The following is a 23,829-nucleotide window of genomic DNA, read 5'->3' as shown; positions in this document are numbered from 1 at the left end:
TGAGAACTTGGCTAGTGTTTGGGGACTTGTGCCCGCCAATAGTGGCTTAAATGCGCACCGGGGCTATACCCGGGTCGGACGACCGATTTGCATCGACCAGAAAGTACAAGACCGTTAAATAGGTGAAAGTTCAATCGTTTGAGAGGCGGCGCTTTTGAATCCTCCCAAACGAGTGCCCTCCAGTGGCGCTTTTGCGGATGTGGCCTGCTCGTAGAGCTGTGCTGTCGGGGCCGGCGCCGGGATTGCCTCTTGCGGTTCGTTCTCGGCTTGTGTTTAGGCTGCGCGCCCCGTTAAAACCGCGCACGGGTGTCCGGCGGGTCACACGTCGGAGTAAGTTCGTAAAAAAAAGTTTTTCAAATTTTAAAGTATTGAAACCGGACTTCCAGAGATGCCTTGGACGAGCGCGTTCCCCCTTGTGCCTGCCAATAGTGGCTGAAATCCGGGCCGGTGTTTGGGGAATTGTGCGCGTATTATCGGGCCGGTGTTTGGGGATATGCGCGCGTATTATCGGGCCGGTGTTTGGGGAATTGTGCCCGCCACTAGTGGCTGAGAACTTGGCTAGTGTTTGGGGACTTGTGCCCGCCAATAGTGGCTTAAATGCGCACCGGGGCTATACCCGGGTCGGACGACCGATTTGCATCGACCAGAAAGTACAAGACCGTTAAATAGGTGAAAGTTCAATCGTTTGAGAGGCGGCGCTTTTGAATCCTCCCAAACGAGTGCCCTCCAGTGGCGCTTTTGCGGATGTGGCCTGCTCGTAGAGCTGTGCTGTCGGGGCCGGCGCCGGGATTGCCTCTTGCGGTTCGTTCTCGGCTTGTGTTTAGGCTGCGCGCCCCGTTAAAACCGCGCACGGGTGTCCGGCGGGTCACACGTCGGAGTGAGTTCGTAAAAAAAAGTTTTTCAAATTTTAAAGTATTGAAACCGGACTTCCAGAGATGCCTTGGACGAGCGCGTTCCCCCTTGTGCCTGCCAATAGTGGCTGAAATCCGGGCCGGTGTTTGGGGAATTGTGCGCGTATTATCGGGCCGGTGTTTGGGGATTTGCGCGCATAATATCGGCCCGGTGTTTGGGGAATTGTTCCCGCCACTAGTGGCTTAGAACTGGGCTAGTGTTGGGGGACTTGTGCCCTCCAATAGTGGCTGAAATCCGGGCCGGTGTTTGGGGAATTGTGCGCGTATTATCGGGCCGGTGTTTGGGGAATTGCGCGCGTATTATCGGGCCGGTGTTTGGGGAATTGTGCGCGTATTATCGGGCCGGTGTTTGGGGATTTGCGCGCGTATTATCGGGCCGGTGTTTGGGGAATTGTGCCCGCCACTAGTGGCTGAAATCCGGGCCGGTGTTTGGGGAATTGTGCGCGTATTATCGGGCCGGTGTTTGGGGATATGCGCGCGTATTATCGGGCCGGTGTTTGGGGAATTGTGCCCGCCACTAGTGGCTGAGAACTTGGCTAGTGTTTGGGGACTTGTGCCCGCCAATAGTGGCTTAAATGCGCACCGGGGCTATACCCGGCTCGGACGACCGATTTGCATCGACCAGAAAGTACAAGACCGTTAAATAGGTGAAAGTTCAATCGTTTGAGAGGCGGCGCTTTTGAATCCTCCCAAACGAGTGCCCTCCAGTGGCGCTTTTGCGGATGTGGCCTGCTCGTAGAGCTGTGCTGTCGAGGCCGGCGCCGGGATTGCCTCTTGCGGTTCGTTCTCGGCTTGTGTTTAGGCTGCGCGCCCCGTTAAAACCGCGCACGGGTGTCCGGCGGGTCACACGTCGGAGTGAGTTCGTAAAAAAAAGTTTTTCAAATTTTAAAGTATTGAAACCGGACTTCCAGAGATGCCTTGGACGAGCGCGTTCCCCCTTGTGCCTGCCAATAGTGGCTGAAATCCGGGCCGGTGTTTGGGGAATTGTGCGCGTATTATCGGGCCGGTGTTTGGGGATTTGCGCGTATAATATCGGCCCGGTGTTTGGGGAATTGTGCCCGCCACTAGTGGCTGAGAACTGGGCTAGTGTTGGGGGACTTGTGCCCTCCAATAGTGGCTGAAATCCGGGCCGGTGTTTGGGGAATTGTGCGCGTATTATCGGGCCGGTGTTTGGGGAATTGCGCGCGTATTATCGGGCCGGTGTTTGGGGAATTGTGCGCGTATTATCGGGCCGGTGTTTGGGGATTTGCGCGCGTATTATCGGGCCGGTGTTTGGGGAATTGTGCCCGCCACTAGTGGCTGAAATCCGGGCCGGTGTTTGGGGAATTGTGCGCGTATTATCTGGCTGGTGTTTGGGGATATGCGCGCGTATTATCGGGCCGGTGTTTGGGGAATTGTGCCCGCCACTAGTGGCTGAGAACTTGGCTAGTGTTTGGGGACTTGTGCCCGCCAATAGTGGCTTAAATGCGCACCGGGGCTATACCCGGGTCGGACGACCGATTTGCATCGACCAGAAAGTACAAGACCGTTAAATAGGTGAAAGTTCAATCGTTTGAGAGGCGGCGCTTTTGAATCCTCCCAAACGAGTGCCCTCCAGTGGCGCTTTTGCGGATGTGGCCTGCTCGTAGAGCTGTGCTGTCGGGGCCGGCGCCGGGATTGCCTCTTGCGGTTCGTTCTCGGCTTGTGTTTAGGCTGCGCGCCCCGTTAAAACCGCGCACGGGTGTCCGGCGGGTCACACGTCGGAGTGAGTTCGTAAAAAAAAGTTTTTCAAATTTTAAAGTATTGAAACCGGACTTCCAGAGATGCCTTGGACGAGCGCGTTCCCCCTTCTGCCTGCCAATAGTGGCTGAAATCCGGGCCGGTGTTTGGGGAATTGTGCGCGTATTATCGGGCCGGTGTTTGGGGATATGCGCGCGTATTATCGGGCCGGTGTTTGGGGAATTGTGCCCGCCACTAGTGGCTGAGAACTTGGCTAGTGTTTGGGGACTTGTGCCCGCCAATAGTGGCTTAAATGCGCACCGGGGCTATACCCGGGTCGGACGACCGATTTGCATCGACCAGAAAGTACAAGACCGTTAAATAGGTGAAAGTTCAATCGTTTGAGAGGCGGCGCTTTTGAATCCTCCCAAACGAGTGCCCTCCAGTGGCGCTTTTGCGGATGTGGCCTGCTCGTAGAGCTGTGCTGTCGGGGCCGGCGCCGGGATTGCCTCTTGCGGTTCGTTCTCGGCTTGTGTTTAGGCTGCGCGCCCCGTTAAAACCGCGCACGGGTGTCCGGCGGGTCACACGTCGGAGTGAGTTCATAAAAAAAAGTTTTTCAAATTTTAAAGTATTGAAACCGGACTTCCAGAGATGCCTTGGACGAGCGCGTTCCCCCTTGTGCCTGCCAATAGTGGCTGAAATCCGGGCCGGTGTTTGGGGAATTGTGCGCGTATTATCGGGCCGGTGTTTGGGGATTTGCGCGCATAATATCGGCCCGGTGTTTGGGGAATTGTGCCCGCCACTAGTGGCTGAGAACTGGGCTAGTGTTGGGGGACTTGTGCCCTCCAATAGTGGCTGAAATCCGGGCCGGTGTTTGGGGAATTGTGAGCGTATTATCGGGCCGGTGTTTGGGGAATTGCGCGCGTATTATCGGGCCGGTGTTTGGGGAATTGTGCGCGTATTATCGGGCCGGTGTTTGGGGATTTGCGCGCGTATTATCGGGCCGGTGTTTGGGGAATTGTGCCCGCCACTAGTGGCTGAAATCCGGGCCGGTGTTTGGGGAATTGTGCGCGTATTATCGGGCCGGTGTTTGGGGATATGCGCGCGTATTATCGGGCCGGTGTTTGGGGAATTGTGCCCGCCACTAGTGGCTGAGAACTTGGTTAGTGTTTGGGGACTTGTGCCCGCCAATAGTGGCTTAAATGCGCACCGGGGCTATACCCGGCTCGGACGACCGATTTGCATCGACCAGAAAGTACAAGACCGTTAAATAGGTGAAAGTTCAATCGTTTGAGAGGCGGCGCTTTTGAATCCTCCCAAACGAGTGCCCTCCAGTGGCGCTTTTGCGGATGTGGCCTGCTCGTAGAGCTGTGCTGTCGGGGCCGGCGCCGGGATTGCCTCTTGCGGTTCGTTCTCGGCTTGTGTTTAGGCTGCGCGCCCCGTTAAAACCGCGCACGGGTGTCCGGCGGGTCACACGTCGGAGTGAGTTCGTAAAAAAAAGTTTTTCAAATTTTAAAGTATTGAAACCGGACTTCCAGAGATGCCTTGGACGAGCGCGTTCCCCCTTGTGCCTGCCAATAGTGGCTGAAATCCGGGCCGGTGTTTGGGGAATTGTGCGCGTATTATCGGGCCGGTGTTTGGGGATATGCGCGCGTATTATCGGGCCGGTGTTTGGAGAATTGTGCCCGCCACTAGTGGCTGAGAACTTGGCTAGTGTTTGGGGACTTGTGCCCGCCAATAGTGGCTTAAATGCGCACCGGGGCTATACCCGGGTCGGACGACCGATTTGCATCGACCAGAAAGTACAAGACCGTTAAATAGGTGAAAGTTCAATCGTTTGAGAGGCGGCGCTTTTGAATCCTCCCAAACGAGTGCCCTCCAGTGGCGCTTTTGCGGATGTGGCCTGCTCGTAGAGCTGTGCTGTCGGGGCCGGCGCCGGGATTGCCTCTTGCGGTTCGTTCTCGGCTTGTGTTTAGGCTGCGCGCCCCGTTAAAACCGCGCACGGGTGTCCGGCGGGTCACACGTCGGAGTGAGTTCGTAAAAAAAAGTTTTTCAAATTTTAAAGTATTGAAACCGGACTTCCAGAGATGCCTTGGACGAGCGCGTTCCCCCTTGTGCCTGCCAATAGTGGCTGAAATCCGGGCCGGTGTTTGGGGAATTGTGCGCGTATTATCGGGCCGGTGTTTGGGGATTTGCGCGCATAATATCGGCCCGGTGTTTGGGGAATTGTGCCCGCCACTAGTGGCTGAGAACTGGGCTAGTGTTGGGGGACTTGTGCCCTCCAATAGTGGCTGAAATCCGGGCCGGTGTTTGGGGAATTGTGCGCGTATTATCGGGCCGGTGTTTGGGGAATTGCACGCGTATTATCGGGCCGGTGTTTGGGGAATTGTGCGCGTATTATCGGACCGGTGTTTGGGGATTTGCGCGCGTATTATCGGGCCGGTGTTTGGGGAATTGTGCCCGCCACTAGTGGCTGAAATCCGGGCCGGTGTTTGGGGAATTGTGCGCGTATTATCGGGCCGGTGTTTGGGGATATGCGCGCGTATTATCGGGCCGGTGTTTGGGGAATTGTGCCCGCCACTAGTGGCTGAGAACTTGGCTAGTGTTTGGGGACTTGTGCCCGCCAATAGTGGCTTAAATGCGCACCGGGGCTATACCCGGCTCGGACGACCGATTTGCATCGACCAGAAAGTACAAGACCGTTAAATAGGTGAAAGTTCAATCGTTTGAGAGGCGGCGCTTTTGAATCCTCCCAAACGAGTGCCCTCCAGTGGCGCTTTTGCGGATGTGGCCTGCTTGTAGAGCTGTGCTGTCGGGGCCGGCGCCGGGATTGCCTCTTGCGGTTCGTTCTCGGCTTGTGTTTAGGCTGCGCGCCCCGTTAAAACCGCGCACGGGTGTCCGGCGGGTCACACGTCGGAGTGAGTTCGTAAAAAAAAGTTTTTCAAATTTTAAAGTATTGAAACCGGACTTCCAGAGATGCCTTGGACGAGCGCGTTCCCCCTTCTGCCTGCCAATAGTGGCTGAAATCCGGGCCGGTGTTTCGGGAATTGTGCGCGTATTATCGGGCCGGTGTTTGGGGATATGCGCGCGTATTATCGGGCCGGTGTTTGGGGAATTGTGCCCGCCACTAGTGGCTGAGAACTTGGCTAGTGTTTGGGGACTTGTGCCCGCCAATAGTGGCTTAAATGCGCACCGGGGCTATACCCGGGTCGGACGACCGATTTGCATCGACCAGAAAGTACAAGACCGTTAAATAGGTGAAAGTTCAATCGTTTGAGAGGCGGCGCTTTTGAATCCTCCCAAACGAGTGCCCTCCAGTGGCGCTTTTGCGGATGTGGCCTGCTCGTAGAGCTGTGCTGTCGGGGCCGGCGCCGGGATTGCCTCTTGCGGTTCGTTCTCGGCTTGTGTTTAGGCTGCGCGCCCCGTTAAAACCGCGCACGGGTGTCCGGCGGGTCACACGTCGGAGTAAGTTCGTAAAAAAAAGTTTTTCAAATTTTAAAGTATTGAAACCGGACTTCCAGAGATGCCTTGGACGAGCGCGGTCCCCCTTGTGCCTGCCAATAGTGGCTGAAATCCGGGCCGGTGTTTGGGGAATTGTGCGCGTATTATCGGGCCGGTGTTTGGGGATATGCGCGCGTATTATCGGGCCGGTGTTTGGGGAATTGTGCCCGCCACTAGTGGCTGAGAACTTGGCTAGTGTTTGGGGACTTGTGCCCGCCAATAGTGGCTTAAATGCGCACCGGGGCTATACCCGGGTCGGACGACCGATTTGCATCGACCAGAAAGTACAAGACCGTTAAATAGGTGAAAGTTCAATCGTTTGAGAGGCGGCGCTTTTGAATCCTCCCAAACGAGTGCCCTCCAGTGGCGCTTTTGCGGATGTGGCCTGCTCGTAGAGCTGTGCTGTCGGGGCCGGCGCCGGGATTGCCTCTTGCGGTTCGTTCTCGGCTTGTGTTTAGGCTGCGCGCCCCGTTAAAACCGCGCACGGGTGTCCGGCGGGTCACACGTCGGAGTGAGTTCGTAAAAAAAAGTTTTTCAAATTTTAAAGTATTGAAACCGGACTTCCAGAGATGCCTTGGACGAGCGCGTTCCCCCTTGTGCCTGCCAATAGTGGCTGAAATCCGGGCCGGTGTTTGGGGAATTGTGCGCGTATTATCGGGCCGGTGTTTGGGGATTTGCGCGCATAATATCGGCCCGGTGTTTGGGGAATTGTTCCCGCCACTAGTGGCTTAGAACTGGGCTAGTGTTGGGGGACTTGTTCCCTCCAATAGTGGCTGAAATCCGGGCCGGTGTTTGGGGAATTGTGCGCGTATTATCGGGCCGGTGTTTGGGGAATTGCGCGCGTATTATCGGGCCGGTGTTTGGGGAATTGTGCGCGTATTATCGGGCCGGTGTTTGGGGATTTGCGCGCGTATTATCGGGCCGGTGTTTGGGGAATTGTGCCCGCCACTAGTGGCTGAAATCCGGGCCGGTGTTTGGGGAATTGTGCGCGTATTATCGGGCCGGTGTTTGGGGATATGCGCGCGTATTATCGGGCCGGTGTTTGGGGAATTGTGCCCGCCACTAGTGGCTGAGAACTTGGCTAGTGTTTGGGGACTTGTGCCCGCCAATAGTGGCTTAAATGCGCACCGGGGCTATACCCGGCTCGGACGACCGATTTGCATCGACCAGAAAGTACAAGACCGTTAAATAGGTGAAAGTTCAATCGTTTGAGAGGCGGCGCTTTTGAATCCTCCCAAACGAGTGCCCTCCAGTGGCGCTTTTGCGGATGTGGCCTGCTCGTAGAGCTGTGCTGTCGAGGCCGGCGCCGGGATTGCCTCTTGCGGTTCGTTCTCGGCTTGTGTTTAGGCTGCGCGCCCCGTTAAAACCGCGCACGGGTGTCCGGCGGGTCACACGTCGGAGTGAGTTCGTAAAAAAAAGTTTTTCAAATTTTAAAGTATTGAAACCGGACTTCCAGAGATGCCTTGGACGAGCGCGTTCCCCCTTGTGCCTGCCAATAGTGGCTGAAATCCGGGCCGGTGTTTGGGGAATTGTGCGCGTATTATCGGGCCGGTGTTTGGGGATTTGCGCGCATAATATCGGCCCGGTGTTTGGGGAATTGTGCCCGCCACTAGTGGCTGAGAACTGGGCTAGTGTTGGGGGACTTGTGCCCTCCAATAGTGGCTGAAATCCGGGCCGGTGTTTGGGGAATTGTGCGCGTATTATCGGGCCGGTGTTTGGGGAATTGCGCGCGTATTATCGGGCCGGTGTTTGGGGAATTGTGCGCGTATTATCGGGCCGGTGTTTGGGGATTTGCGCGCGTATTATCGGGCCGGTGTTTGGGGAATTGTGCCCGCCACTAGTGGCTGAAATCCGGGCCGGTGTTTGGGGAATTGTGCGCGTATTATCGGGCCGGTGTTTGGGGATATGCGCGCGTATTATCGGGCCGGTGTTTGGGGAATTGTGCCCGCCACTAGTGGCTGAGAACTTGGCTAGTGTTTGGGGACTTGTGCCCGCCAATAGTGGCTTAAATGCGCACCGGGGCTATACCCGGGTCGGACGACCGATTTGCATCGACCAGAAAGTACAAGACCGTTAAATAGGTGAAAGTTCAATCGTTTGAGAGGCGGCGCTTTTGAATCCTCCCAAACGAGTGCCCTCCAGTGGCGCTTTTGCGGATGTGGCCTGCTCGTAGAGCTGTGCTGTCGGGGCCGGCGCCGGGATTGCCTCTTGCGGTTCGTTCTCGGCTTGTGTTTAGGCTGCGCGCCCCGTTAAAACCGCGCACGGGTGTCCGGCGGGTCACACGTCGGAGTGAGTTCGTAAAAAAAAGTTTTTCAAATTTTAAAGTATTGAAACCGGACTTCCAGAGATGCCTTGGACGAGCGCGTTCCCCCTTCTGCCTGCCAATAGTGGCTGAAATCCGGGCCGGTGTTTGGGGAATTGTGCGCGTATTATCGGGCCGGTGTTTGGGGATATGCGCGCGTATTATCGGGCCGGTGTTTGGGGAATTGTGCCCGCCACTAGTGGCTGAGAACTTGGCTAGTGTTTGGGGACTTGTGCCCTCCAATAGTGGCTGAAATCCGGGCCGGTGTTTGGGGAATTGTGCGCGTATTATCGGGCCGGTGTTTGGGGATTTGCGCGCATAATATCGGCCCGGTGTTTGGGGAATTGTGCCCGCCACTAGTGGCTGAGAACTGGGCTAGTGTTGGGGGACTTGTGCCCTCCAATAGTGGCTGAAATCCGGGCCGGTGTTTGGGGAATTGTGAGCGTATTATCGGGCCGGTGTTTGGGGAATTGCGCGCTTATTATCGGGCCGGTGTTTGGGGAATTGTGCGCGTATTATCGGGCCGGTGTTTGGGGATTTGCGCGCGTATTATCGGGCCGGTGTTTGGGGAATTGTGCCCGCCACTAGTGGCTGAAATCCGGGCCGGTGTTTGGGGAATTGTGCGCGTATTATCGGGCCGGTGTTTGGGGATATGCGCGCGTATTATCGGGCCGGTGTTTGGGGAATTGTGCCCGCCACTAGTGGCTGAGAACTTGGTTAGTGTTTGGGGACTTGTGCCCGCCAATAGTGGCTTAAATGCGCACCGGGGCTATACCCGGCTCGGACGACCGATTTGCATCGACCAGAAAGTACAAGACCGTTAAATAGGTGAAAGTTCAATCGTTTGAGAGGCGGCGCTTTTGAATCCTCCCAAACGAGTGCCCTCCAGTGGCGCTTTTGCGGATGTGGCCTGCTCGTAGAGCTGTGCTGTCGGGGCCGGCGCCGGGATTGCCTCTTGCGGTTCGTTCTCGGCTTGTGTTTAGGCTGCGCGCCCCGTTAAAACCGCGCACGGGTGTCCGGCGGGTCACACGTCGGAGTGAGTTCGTAAAAAAAAGTTTTTCAAATTTTAAAGTATTGAAACCGGACTTCCAGAGATGCCTTGGACGAGCGCGTTCCCCCTTGTGCCTGCCAATAGTGGCTGAAATCCGGGCCGGTGTTTGGGGAATTGTGCGCGTATTATCGGGCCGGTGTTTGGGGATTTGCGCGCATAATATCGGCCCGGTGTTTGGGGAATTGTGCCCGCCACTAGTGGCTGAGAACTGGGCTAGTGTTGGGGGACTTGTGCCCTCCAATAGTGGCTGAAATCCGGGCCGGTGTTTGGGGAATTGTGCGCGTATTATCGGGCCGGTGTTTGGGGAATTGCGCGCGTATTATCGGGCCGGTGTTTGGGGAATTGTGCGCGTATTATCGGACCGGTGTTTGGGGATTTGCGCGCGTATTATCGGGCCGGTGTTTGGGGAATTGTGCCCGCCACTAGTGGCTGAAATCCGGGCCGGTGTTTGGGGAATTGTGCGCGTATTATCGGGCCGGTGTTTGGGGATATGCGCGCGTATTATCGGGCCGGTGTTTGGGGAATTGTGCCCGCCACTAGTGGCTGAGAACTTGGCTAGTGTTTGGGGACTTGTGCCCGCCAATAGTGGCTTAAATGCGCACCGGGGCTATACCCGGCTCGGACGACCGATTTGCATCGACCAGAAAGTACAAGACCGTTAAATAGGTGAAAGTTCAATCGTTTGAGAGGCGGCGCTTTTGAATCCTCCCAAACGAGTGCCCTCCAGTGGCGCTTTTGCGGATGTGGCCTGCTTGTAGAGCTGTGCTGTCGGGGCCGGCGCCGGGATTGCCTCTTGCGGTTCGTTCTCGGCTTGTGTTTAGGCTGCGCGCCCCGTTAAAACCGCGCACGGGTGTCCGGCGGGTCACACGTCGGAGTGAGTTCGTAAAAAAAAGTTTTTCAAATTTTAAAGTATTGAAACCGGACTTCCAGAGATGCCTTGGACGAGCGCGTTCCCCCTTCTGCCTGCCAATAGTGGCTGAAATCCGGGCCGGTGTTTGGGGAATTGTGCGCGTATTATCGGGCCGGTGTTTGGGGATATGCGCGCGTATTATCGGGCCGGTGTTTGGGGAATTGTGCCCGCCACTAGTGGCTGAGAACTTGGCTAGTGTTTGGGGACTTGTGCCCGCCAATAGTGGCTTAAATGCGCACCGGGGCTATACCCGGGTCGGACGACCGATTTGCATCGACCAGAAAGTACAAGACCGTTAAATAGGTGAAAGTTCAATCGTTTGAGAGGCGGCGCTTTTGAATCCTCCCAAACGAGTGCCCTCCAGTGGCGCTTTTGCGGATGTGGCCTGCTCGTAGAGCTGTGCTGTCGGGGCCGGCGCCGGGATTGCCTCTTGCGGTTCGTTCTCGGCTTGTGTTTAGGCTGCGCGCCCCGTTAAAACCGCGCACGGGTGTCCGGCGGGTCACACGTCGGAGTAAGTTCGTAAAAAAAAGTTTTTCAAATTTTAAAGTATTGAAACCGGACTTCCAGAGATGCCTTGGACGAGCGCGTTCCCCCTTGTGCCTGCCAATAGTGGCTGAAATCCGGGCCGGTGTTTGGGGAATTGTGCGCGTATTATCGGGCCGGTGTTTGGGCATATGCGCGCGTATTATCGGGCCGGTGTTTGGGGAATTGTGCCCGCCACTAGTGGCTGAGAACTTGGCTAGTGTTTGGGGACTTGTGCCCGCCAATAGTGGCTTAAATGCGCACCGGGGCTATACCCGGGTCGGACGACCGATTTGCATCGACCAGAAAGTACAAGACCGTTAAATAGGTGAAAGTTCAATCGTTTGAGAGGCGGCGCTTTTGAATCCTCCCAAACGAGTGCCCTCCAGTGGCGCTTTTGCGGATGTGGCCTGCTCGTAGAGCTGTGCTGTCGGGGCCGGCGCCGGGATTGCCTCTTGCGGTTCGTTCTCGGCTTGTGTTTAGGCTGCGCGCCCCGTTAAAACCGCGCACGGGTGTCCGGCGGGTCACACGTCGGAGTGAGTTCGTAAAAAAAAGTTTTTCAAATTTTAAAGTATTGAAACCGGACTTCCAGAGATGCCTTGGACGAGCGCGTTCCCCCTTGTGCCTGCCAATAGTGGCTGAAATCCGGGCCGGTGTTTGGGGAATTGTGCGCGTATTATCGGGCCGGTGTTTGGGGATTTGCGCGCATAATATCGGCCCGGTGTTTGGGGAATTGTTCCCGCCACTAGTGGCTTAGAACTGGGCTAGTGTTGGGGGACTTGTGCCCTCCAATAGTGGCTGAAATCCGGGCCGGTGTTTGGGGAATTGTGCGCGTATTATCGGGCCGGTGTTTGGGGAATTGCGCGCGTATTATCGGGCCGGTGTTTGGGGAATTGTGCGCGTATTATCGGGCCGGTGTTTGGGGATTTGCGCGCGTATTATCGGGCCGGTGTTTGGGGAATTGTGCCCGCCACTAGTGGCTGAAATCCGGGCCGGTGTTTGGGGAATTGTGCGCGTATTATCGGGCCGGTGTTTGGGGATATGCGCGCGTATTATCGGGCCGGTGTTTGGGGAATTGTGCCCGCCACTAGTGGCTGAGAACTTGGCTAGTGTTTGGGGACTTGTGCCCGCCAATAGTGGCTTAAATGCGCACCGGGGCTATACCCGGCTCGGACGACCGATTTGCATCGACCAGAAAGTACAAGACCGTTAAATAGGTGAAAGTTCAATCGTTTGAGAGGCGGCGCTTTTGAATCCTCCCAAACGAGTGCCCTCCAGTGGCGCTTTTGCGGATGTGGCCTGCTCGTAGAGCTGTGCTGTCGAGGCCGGCGCCGGGATTGCCTCTTGCGGTTCGTTCTCGGCTTGTGTTTAGGCTGCGCGCCCCGTTAAAACCGCGCACGGGTGTCCGGCGGGTCACACGTCGGAGTGAGTTCGTAAAAAAAAGTTTTTCAAATTTTAAAGTATTGAAACCGGACTTCCAGAGATGCCTTGGACGAGCGCGTTCCCCCTTGTGCCTGCCAATAGTGGCTGAAATCCGGGCCGGTGTTTGGGGAATTGTGCGCGTATTATCGGGCCGGTGTTTGGGGATTTGCGCGCATAATATCGGCCCGGTGTTTGGGGAATTGTGCCCGCCACTAGTGGCTGAGAACTGGGCTAGTGTTGGGGGACTTGTGCCCTCCAATAGTGGCTGAAATCCGGGCCGGTGTTTGGGGAATTGTGCGCGTATTATCGGGCCGGTGTTTGGGGAATTGCGCGCGTATTATCGGGCCGGTGTTTGGGGAATTGTGCGCGTATTATCGGGCCGGTGTTTGGGGATTTGCGCGCGTATTATCGGGCCGGTGTTTGGGGAATTGTGCCCGCCACTAGTGGCTGAAATCCGGGCCGGTGTTTGGGGAATTGTGCGCGTATTATCGGGCCGGTGTTTGGGGATATGCGCGCGTATTATCGGGCCGGTGTTTGGGGAATTGTGCCCGCCACTAGTGGCTGAGAACTTGGCTAGTGTTTGGGGACTTGTGCCCGCCAATAGTGGCTTAAATGCGCACCGGGGCTATACCCGGGTCGGACGACCGATTTGCATCGACCAGAAAGTACAAGACCGTTAAATAGGTGAAAGTTCAATCGTTTGAGAGGCGGCGCTTTTGAATCCTCCCAAACGAGTGCCCTCCAGTGGCGCTTTTGCGGATGTGGCCTGCTCGTAGAGCTGTGCTGTCGGGGCCGGCGCCGGGATTGCCTCTTGCGGTTCGTTCTCGGCTTGTGTTTAGGCTGCGCGCCCCGTTAAAACCGCGCACGGGTGTCCGGCGGGTCACACGTCGGAGTGAGTTCGTAAAAAAAAGTTTTTCAAATTTTAAAGTATTGAAACCGGACTTCCAGAGATGCCTTGGACGAGCGCGTTCCCCCTTCTGCCTGCCAATAGTGGCTGAAATCCGGGCCGGTGTTTGGGGAATTGTGCGCGTATTATCGGGCCGGTGTTTGGGGATATGCGCGCGTATTATCGGGCCGGTGTTTGGGGAATTGTGCCCGCCACTAGTGGCTGAGAACTTGGCTAGTGTTTGGGGACTTGTGCCCGCCAATAGTGGCTTAAATGCGCACCGGGGCTATACCCGGGTCGGACGACCGATTTGCATCGACCAGAAAGTACAAGACCGTTAAATAGGTGAAAGTTCAATCGTTTGAGAGGCGGCGCTTTTGAATCCTCCCAAACGAGTGCCCTCCAGTGGCGCTTTTGCGGATGTGGCCTGCTCGTAGAGCTGTGCTGTCGGGGCCGGCGCCGGGATTGCCTCTTGCGGTTCGTTCTCGGCTTGTGTTTAGGCTGCGCGCCCCGTTAAAACCGCGCACGGGTGTCCGGCGGGTCACACGTCGGAGTGAGTTCATAAAAAAAAGTTTTTCAAATTTTAAAGTATTGAAACCGGACTTCCAGAGATGCCTTGGACGAGCGCGTTCCCCCTTGTGCCTGCCAATAGTGGCTGAAATCCGGGCCGGTGTTTGGGGAATTGTGCGCGTATTATCGGGCCGGTGTTTGGGGATTTGCGCGCATAATATCGGCCCGGTGTTTGGGGAATTGTGCCCGCCACTAGTGGCTGAGAACTGGGCTTGTGTTGGGGGACTTGTGCCCTCCAATAGTGGCTGAAATCCGGGCCGGTGTTTGGGGAATTGTGCGCGTATTATCGGGCCGGTGTTTGGGGAATTGCGCGCGTATTATCGGGCCGGTGTTTGGGGAATTGTGCGCGTATTATCGGGCCGGTGTTTGGGGATTTGCGCGCGTATTATCGGGCCGGTGTTTGGGGAATTGTGCCCGCCACTAGTGGCTGAAATCCGGGCCGGTGTTTGGGGAATTGTGCGCGTATTATCGGGCCGGTGTTTGGGGATATGCGCGCGTATTATCGGGCCGGTGTTTGGGGAATTGTGCCCGCCACTAGTGGCTGAGAACTTGGCTAGTGTTTGGGGACTTGTGCCCGCCAATAGTGGCTTAAATGCGCACCGGGGCTATACCCGGCTCGGACGACCGATTTGCATCGACCAGAAAGTACAAGACCGTTAAATAGGTGAAAGTTCAATCGTTTGAGAGGCGGCGCTTTTGAATCCTCCCAAACGAGTGCCCTCCAGTGGCGCTTTTGCGGATGTGGCCTGCTCGTAGAGCTGTGCTGTCGGGGCCGGCGCCGGGATTGCCTCTTGCGGTTCGTTCTCGGCTTGTGTTTAGGCTGCGCGCCCCGTTAAAACCGCGCACGGGTGTCCGGCGGGTCACACGTCGGAGTGAGTTCGTAAAAAAAAGTTTTTCAAATTTTAAAGTATTGAAACCGGACTTCCAGAGATGCCTTGGACGAGCGCGTTCCCCCTTGTGCCTGCCAATAGTGGCTGAAATCCGGGCCGGTGTTTGGGGAATTGTGCGCGTATTATCGGGCCGGTGTTTGGGGATATGCGCGCGTATTATCGGGCCGGTGTTTGGGGAATTGTGCCCGCCACTAGTGGCTGAGAACTTGGCTAGTGTTTGGGGACTTGTGCCCGCCAATAGTGGCTTAAATGCGCACCGGGGCTATACCCGGCTCGGACGACCGATTTGCATCGACCAGAAAGTACAAGACCGTTAAATAGGTGAAAGTTCAATCGTTTGAGAGGCGGCGCTTTTGAATCCTCCCAAACGAGTGCCCTCCAGTGGCGCTTTTGCGGATGTGGCCTGCTCGTAGAGCTGTGCTGTCAGGGCCGGCGCCGGGATTGCCTCTTGCGGTTCGTTCTCGGCTTGTGTTTAGGCTGCGCGCCCCGTTAAAACCGCGCACGGGTGTCCGGCGGGTCACACGTCGGAGTGAGTTCGTAAAAAAAAGTTTTTCAAATTTTAAAGTATTGAAACCGGACTTCCAGAGATGCCTTGGACGAGCGCGTTCCCCCTTCTGCCTGCCAATAGTGGCTGAAATCCGGGCCGGTGTTTGGGGAATTGTGCGCGTATTATCGGGCCGGTGTTTGGGGATATGCGCGCGTATTATCTGGCCGGTGTTTGGGGAATTGTGCCCGCCACTAGTGGCTGAGAACTTGGCTAGTGTTTGGGGACTTGTGCCCGCCAATAGTGGCTTAAATGCGCACCGGGGCTATACCCGGGTCGGACGACCGATTTGCATCGACCAGAAAGTACAAGACCGTTAAATAGGTGAAAGTTCAATCGTTTGAGAGGCGGCGCTTTTGAATCCTCCCAAACGAGTGCCCTCCAGTGGCGCTTTTGCGGATGTGGCCTGCTCGTAGAGCTGTGCTGTCGGGGCCGGCGCCGGGATTGCCTCTTGCGGTTCGTTCTCGGCTTGTGTTTAGGCTGCGCGCCCCGTTAAAACCGCGCACGGGTGTCCGGCGGGTCACACGTCGGAGTGAGTTCGTAAAAAAAAGTTTTTCAAATTTTAAAGTATTGAAACCGGACTTCCAGAGATGCCTTGGACATGCGCGTTCCCCCTTGTGCCTGCCAATAGTGGCTGAATACCGGGCCGGTGTTTGGGGAATTGTGCGCGTATTATCGGGCCGGTGTTTGGGGATTTGCGCGCATAATATCGGCCCGGTGTTTGGGGAATTGTGCCCGCCACTAGTGGCTGAGAACTGGGCTAGTGTTGGGGGACTTGTGCCCTCCAATAGTGGCTGAAATCCGGGCCGGTGTTTGGGGAATTGTGCGCGTATTATCGGGCCGGTGTTTGGGGAATTGCGCGCGTATTATCGGGCCGGTGTTTGGGGAATTGTGCGCGTATTATCGGGCCGGTGTTTGGGGATTTGCGCGCGTATTATCGGGCCGGTGTTTGGGGAATTGTGCCCGCCACTAGTGGCTGAAATCCGGGCCGGTGTTTGGGGAATTGTGCGCGTATTATCGGGCCGGTGTTTGGGGATATGCGCGCGTATTATCGGGCCGGTGTTTGGGGAATTGTGCCCGCCACTAGTAGCTGAGAACTTGGCTAGTGTTTGGGGAGTTGTGCCCGCCAATAGTGGCTTAAATGCGCACCGGGGCTATACCCGGGTCGGACGACCGATTTGCATCGACCAGAAAGTACAAGACCGTTAAATAGGTGAAAGTTCAATCGTTTGAGAGGCGGCGCTTTTGAATCCTCCCAAACGAGTGCCCTCCAGTGGCGCTTTTGCGGATGTGGCCTGCTCGTAGAGCTGTGCTGTCGGGGCCGGCGCCGGGATTGCCTCTTGCGGTTCGTTCTCGGCTTGTGTTTAGGCTGCGCGCCCCGTTAAAACCGCGCACGGGTGTCCGGCGGGTCACACGTCGGAGTGAGTTCGTAAAAAAAAGTTTTTCAAATTTTAAAGTATTGAAACCGGACTTCCAGAGATGCCTTGGACGAGCGCGTTCCCCCTTGTGCCTGCCAATAGTGGCTGAAATCCGGGCCGGTGTTTGGGGAATTGTGCGCGTATTATCGGGCCGGTGTTTGGGGATTTGCGCGCATAATATCGGCCCGGTGTTTGGGGAATTGTGCCCGCCACTAGTGGCTGAGAACTGGGCTAGTGTTGGGGGACTTGTGCCCTCCAATAGTGGCTGAAATCCGTGCCGGTGTTTGGGGAATTGTGAGCGTATTATCGGGCCGGTGTTTGGGGAATTGCGCGCGTATTATCGGGCCGGTGTTTGGGGAATTGTGCGCGTATTATCGGGCCGGTGTTTGGGGATTTGCGCGCGTATTATCGGGCCGGTGTTTGGGGAATTGTGCCCGCCACTAGTGGCTGAAATCCGGGCCGGTGTTTGGGGAATTGTGCGCGTATTATCGGGCCGGTGTTTGGGGATATGCGCGCGTATTATCGGGCCGGTGTTTGGGGAATTGTGCCCGCCACTAGTAGCTGAGAACTTGGCTAGTGTTTGGGGACTTGTGCCCGCCAATAGTGGCTTAAATGCGCACCGGGGCTATACCCGGGTCGGACGACCGATTTGCATCGACCAGAAAGTACAAGACCGTTAAATAGGTGAAAGTTCAATCGTTTGAGAGGCGGCGCTTTTGAATCCTCCCAAACGAGTGCCCTCCAGTGGCGCTTTTGCGGATGTGGCCTGCTCGTAGAGCTGTGCTGTCGGGGCCGGCGCCGGCGCCGGGATTGCCTCTTGCGGTTCGTTCTCGGCTTGTGTTTAGGCTGCGCGCCCCGTTAAAACCGCGCACGGGTGTCCGGCGGGTCACACGTCGGAGTGAGTTCGTAAAAAAAAGTTTTTCAAATTTTAAAGTATTGAAACCGGACTTCCAGAGATGCCTTGGACGAGCGCGTTCCCCCTTGTGCCTGCCAATAGTGGCTGAAATCCGGGCCGGTGTTTGGGGAATTGTGCGCGTATTATCGGGCCGGTGTTTGGGGATATGCGCGCGTATTATCGGGCCGGTGTTTGGAGAATTGTGCCCGCCACTAGTGGCTGAGAACTTGGCTAGTGTTTGGGGACTTGTGCCCGCCAATAGTGGCTTAAATGCGCACCGGGGCTATACCCGGGTCGGACGACCGATTTGCATCGACCAGAAAGTACAAGACCGTTAAATAGGTGAAAGTTCAATCGTTTGAGAGGCGGCACTTTTGAATCCTCCCAAACGAGTGCCCTCCAGTGGCGCTTTTGCGGATGTGGCCTGCTCGTAGAGCTGTGCTGTCGGGGCCGGCGCCGGGATTGCCTCTTGCGGTTCGTTCTCGGCTTGTGTTTAGGCTGCGCGCCCCGTTAAAACCGCGCACGGGTGTCCGGCGGGTCACACGTCGGAGTGAGTTCGTAAAAAAAAGTTTTTCAAATTTTAAAGTATTGAAACCGGACTTCCAGAGATGCCTTGGACGAGCGCGTTCCCCCTTGTGCCTGCCAATAGTGGCTGAAATCCGGGCCGGTGTTTGGGGAATTGTGCGCGTATTATCGGGCCGGTGTTTGGGGATTTGCGCGCATAATATCGGCCCGGTGTTTGGGGAATTGTGCCCGCCACTAGTGGCTGAGAACTGGGCTAGTGTTGGGGGACTTGTGCCCTCCAATAGTGGCTGAAATCCGGGCCGGTGTTTGGGGAATTGTGAGCGTATTATCGGGCCGGTGTTTGGGGAATTGCGCGCGTATTATCGGGCCGGTGTTTGGGGAATTGTGCGCGTATTATCGGGCCGGTGTTTGGGGATTTGCGCGCGTATTATCGGGCCGGTGTTTGGGGAATTGTGCCCGCCACGAGTGGCTGAAATCCGGGCCGGTGTTTGGGGAATTGTGCGCGTATTATCGGGCCGGTGTTTGGGGATATGCGCGCGTATTATCGGGCCGGTGTTTGGGGAATTGTGCCCGCCACTAGTGGCTGAGAACTTGGCTAGTGTTTGGGGACTTGTGCCCGCCAATAGTGGCTTAAATGCGCACCGGGGCTATACCCGGCTCGGACGACCGATTTGCATCGACCAGAAAGTACAAGACCGTTAAATAGGTGAAAGTTCAATCGTTTGAGAGGCGGCGCTTTTGAATCCTCCCAAACGAGTGCCCTCCAGTGGCGCTTTTGCGGATGTGGCCTGCTCGTAGAGCTGTGCTGTCGGGGCCGGCGCCGGGATTGCCTCTTGCGGTTCGTTCTCGGCTTGTGTTTAGGCTGCGCGCCCCGTTAAAACCGCGCACGGGTGTCCGGCGGGTCACACGTCGGAGTGAGTTCGTAAAAAAAAGTTTTTCAAATTTTAAAGTATTGAAACCGGACTTCCAGAGATGCCTTGGACGAGCGCGTTCCCCCTTGTGCCTGCCAATAGTGGCTGAAATCCGGGCCGGTGTTTGGGGAATTGCGCGCGTATTATCGGGCCGGTGTTTGGGGAATTGTGCGCGTATTATCGGGCCGGTGTTTGGGGATTTGCGCGCGTATTATCGGGCCGGTGTTTGGGGAATTGTGCCCGCCACTAGTGGCTGAAATCCGGGCCGGTGTTTGGGGAATTGTGCGCGTATTATCGGGCCGGTGTTTGGGGATATGCGCGCGTATTATCGGGCCGGTGTTTGGGGAATTGTGCCCGCCACTAGTGGCTGAGAACTTGGCTAGTGTTTGGGGACTTGTGCCCGCCAATAGTGGCTTAAATGCGCACCGGGGCTATACCCGGCTCGGACGACCGATTTGCATCGACCAGAAAGTACAAGACCGTTAAATAGGTGAAAGTTCAATCGTTTGAGAGGCGGCGCTTTTGAATCCTCCCAAACGAGTGCCCTCCAGTGGCGCTTTTGCGGATGTGGCCTGCTCGTAGAGCTGTGCTGTCGGGGCCGGCGCCGGGATTGCCTCTTGCGGTTCGTTCTCGGCTTGTGTTTAGGCTGCGCGCCCCGTTAAAACCGCGCACGGGTGTCCGGCGGGTCACACGTCGGAGTAAGTTCGTAAAAAAAAGTTTTTCAAATTTTAAAGTATTGAAACCGGACTTCCAGAGATGCCTTGGACGAGCGCGTTCCCCCGTGTGCCTGCCAATAGTGGCTGAAATCCGGGCCGGTGTTTGGGGAATTGTGCGCGTATTATCGGGCCGGTGTTTGGGGATTTGCGCGCATAATATCGGGCCGGTGTTTGGGGAATTGTGCCCGCCACTAGTGGCTGAGAACTGGGCTAGTGTTGGGGGACTTGTGCCCTCCAATAGTGGCTGAAATCCGGGCCGGTGTTTGGGGAATTGTGAGCGTATTATCGGGCCGGTGTTTGGGGAATTGCGCGCGTATTATCGGGCCGGTGTTTGGGGAATTGTGCGCGTATTATCGGGCCGGTGTTTGGGGATTTGCGCGCGTATTATCGGGCCGGTGTTTGGGGAATTGTGCCCGCCACTAGTGGCTGAAATCCGGGCCGGTGTTTGGGGAATTGTGCGCGTATTATCGGGCCGGTGTTTGGGGATATGCGCGCGTATTATCGGGCCGGTGTTTGGGGAATTGTGCCCGCCACTAGTGGCTGAGAACTTGGTTAGTGTTTGGGGACTTGTGCCCGCCAATAGTGGCTTAAATGCGCACCGGGGCTATACCCGGCTCGGACGACCGATTTGCATCGACCAGAAAGTACAAGACCGTTAAATAGGTGAAAGTTCAATCGTTTGAGAGGCGGCGCTTTTGAATCCTCCCAAACGAGTGCCCTCCAGTGGCGCTTTTGCGGATGTGGCCTGCTCGTAGAGCTGTGCTGTCGGGGCCGGCGCCGGGATTGCCTCTTGCGGTTCGTTCTCGGCTTGTGTTTAGGCTGCGCGCCCCGTTAAAACCGCGCACGGGTGTCCGGCGGGTCACACGTCGGAGTGAGTTCGTAAAAAAAAGTTTTTCAAATTTTAAAGTATTGAAACCGGACTTCCAGAGATGCCTTGGACGAGCGCGTTCCCCCTTGTGCCTGCCAATAGTGGCTGAAATCCGGGCCGGTGTTTGGGGAATTGTGCGCGTATTATCGGGCCGGTGTTTGGGGATATGCGCGCGTATTATCGGGCCGGTGTTTGGAGAATTGTGCCCGCCACTAGTGGCTGAGAACTTGGCTAGTGTTTGGGGACTTGTGCCCGCCAATAGTGGCTTAAATGCGCACCGGGGCTATACCCGGGTCGGACGACCGATTTGCATCGACCAGAAAGTACAAGACCGTTAAATAGGTGAAAGTTCAATCGTTTGAGAGGCGGCGCTTTTGAATCCTCCCAAACGAGTGCCCTCCAGTGGCGCTTTTGCGGATGTGGCCTGCTCGTAGAGCTGTGCTGTCGGGGCCGGCGCCGGGATTGCCTCTTGCGGTTCGTTCTCGGCTTGTGTTTAGGCTGCGCGCCCCGTTAAAACCGCGCACGGGTGTCCGGCGGGTCACACGTCGGAGTGAGTTCGTAAAAAAAAGTTTTTCAAATTTTAAAGTATTGAAACCGGACTTCCAGAGATGCCTTGGACGAGCGCGTTCCCCCTTGTGCCTGCCAATAGTGGCTGAAATCCGGGCCGGTGTTTGGGGAATTGTGCGCGTATTATCGGGCCGGTGTTTGGGGATTTGCGCGCATAATATCGGCCCGGTGTTTGGGGAATTGTGCCCGCCACTAGTGGCTGAGAACTGGGCTAGTGTTGGGGGACTTGTGCCCTCCAATAGTGGCTGAAATCCGGGCCGGTGTTTGGGGAATTGTGCGCGTATTATCGGGCCGGTGTTTGGGGAATTGCGCGCGTATTATCGGGCCGGTGTTTGGGGAATTGTGCGCGTATTATCGGACCGGTGTTTGGGGATTTGCGCGCGTATTATCGGGCCGGTGTTTGGGGAATTGTGCCCGCCACTAGTGGCTGAAATCCGGGCCGGTGTTTGGGGAATTGTGCGCGTATTATCGGGCCGGTGTTTGGGGATATGCGCGCGTATTATCAGGCCGGTGTTTGGGGAATTGTGCCCGCCACTAGTGGCTGAGAACTTGGCTAGTGTTTGGGGACTTGTGCCCGCCAATAGTGGCTTAAATGCGCACCGGGGCTATACCCGGCTCGGACGACCGATTTGCATCGACCAGAAAGTACAAGACCGTTAAATAGGTGAAAGTTCAATCGTTTGAGAGGCGGCGCTTTTGAATCCTCCCAAACGAGTGCCCTCCAGTGGCGCTTTTGCGGATGTGGCCTGCTCGTAGAGCTGTGCTGTCGGGGCCGGCGCCGGGATTGCCTCTTGCGGTTCGTTCTCGGCTTGTGTTTAGGCTGCGCGCCCCGTTAAAACCGCGCACGGGTGTCCGGCGGGTCACACGTCGGAGTGAGTTCGTAAAAAAAAGTTTTTCAAATTTTAAAGTATTGAAACCGGACTTCCAGAGATGCCTTGGACGAGCGCGTTCCCCCCTGTGCCTGCCAATAGTGGCTTAAATCCGGGCCGGTGTTTGGGGAATTGTGCGCGTATTATCGGGCCGGTGTTTGGGGATTTGCGCGCATAATATCGGCCCGGTGTTTGGGGAATTGTGCCCGCCACTAGTGGCTGAGAACTGGGCTAGTGTTGGGGGACTTGTGCCCTCCAATAGTGGCTGAAATCCGGGCCGGTGTTTGGGGAATTGTGCGCGTATTATCGGGCCGGTGTTTGGGGAATTGCGCGCGTATTATCGGGCCGGTGTTTGGGGAATTGTGCGCGTATTATCGGGCCGGTGTTTGGGGATTTGCGCGCGTATTATCGGGCCGGTGTTTGGGGAATTGTGCCCGCCACTAGTGGCTGAAATCCGGGCCGGTGTTTGGGGAATTGTGCGCGTATTATCGGGCCTGTGTTTGGGGATATGCGCGCGTATTATCGGGCCGGTGTTTGGGGAATTGTGCCCGCCACTAGTGGCTGAGAACTTGGCTAGTGTTTGGGGACTTGTGCCCGCCAATAGTGGCTTAAATGCGCACCGGGGCTATACCCGGCTCGGACGACCGATTTGCATCGACCAGAAAGTACAAGACCGTTAAATAGGTGAAAGTTCAATCGTTTGAGAGGCGGCGCTTTTGAATCCTCCCAAACGAGTGCCCTCCAGTGGCGCTTTTGCGGATGTGGCCTGCTCGTAGAGCTGTGCTGTCGGGGCCGGCGCCGGGATTGCCTCTTGCGGTTCGTTCTCGGCTTGTGTTTAGGCTGCGCGCCCCGTTAAAACCGCGCACGGGTGTCCGGCGGGTCACACGTGGGAGTAAGTTCGTAAAAAAAAGTTTTTCAAATTTTAAAGTATTGAAACCGGACTTCCAGAGATGCCTTGGACGAGCGCGTTCCCCCTTGTGCCTGCCAATAGTGGCTGAAATCCGGGCCGGTGTTTGGGGAATTGTGCGCGTATTATCGGGCCGGTGTTTGGGGATATGCGCGCGTATTATCGGGCCGGTGTTTGGGGAATTGTGCCCGCCACTAGTGGCTGAGAACTTGGCTAGTGTTTGGGGACTTGTGCCCGCCAATAGTGGCTTAAATGCGCACCGGGGCTATACCCGGGTCGGACGACCGATTTGCATCGACCAGAAAGTACAAGACCGTTAAATAGGTGAAAGTTCAATCGTTTGAGAGGCGGCGCTTTTGAATCCTCCCAAACGAGTGCCCTCCAGTGGCGCTTTTGCGGATGTGGCCTGCTCGTAGAGCTGTGCTGTCGGGGCCGGCGCCGGGATTGCCTCTTGCGGTTCGTTCTCGGCTTGTGTTTAGGCTGCGCGCCCCGTTAAAACCGCGCACGGGTGTCCGGCGGGTCACACGTCGGAGTGAGTTCGTAAAAAAAAGTTTTTCAAATTTTAAAGTATTGAAACCGGACTTCCAGAGATGCCTTGGACGAGCGCGTTCCCCCTTGTGCCTGCCAATAGTGGCTGAAATCCGGGCCGGTGTTTGGGGAATTGTGCGCGTATTATCGGGCCGGTGTTTGGGGATTTGCGCGCATAATATCGGCCCGGTGTTTGGGGAATTGTTCCCGCCACTAGTGGCTGAGAACTGGGCTAGTGTTGGGGGACTTGTGCCCTCCAATAGTGGCTGAAATCCGGGCCGGTGTTTGGGGAATTGTGCGCGTATTATCGGGCCGGTGTTTGGGGAATTGCGCGCGTATTATCGGGCCGGTGTTTGGGGAATTGTGCGCGTATTATCGGGCCGGTGTTTGGGGATTTGCGCGCGTATTATCGGGCCGG

The sequence above is a fragment of the Urocampus carinirostris genome, chromosome 16 (genome assembly GCF_059441175.1).
Source record: "Urocampus carinirostris isolate Australia breed hairy pipefish chromosome 16, RoL_Ucar_1.0, whole genome shotgun sequence".
Classification (NCBI taxonomy): Eukaryota; Metazoa; Chordata; class Actinopteri; order Syngnathiformes; family Syngnathidae; genus Urocampus; species Urocampus carinirostris.
This window is presented reverse-complemented; position numbering follows the sequence as displayed.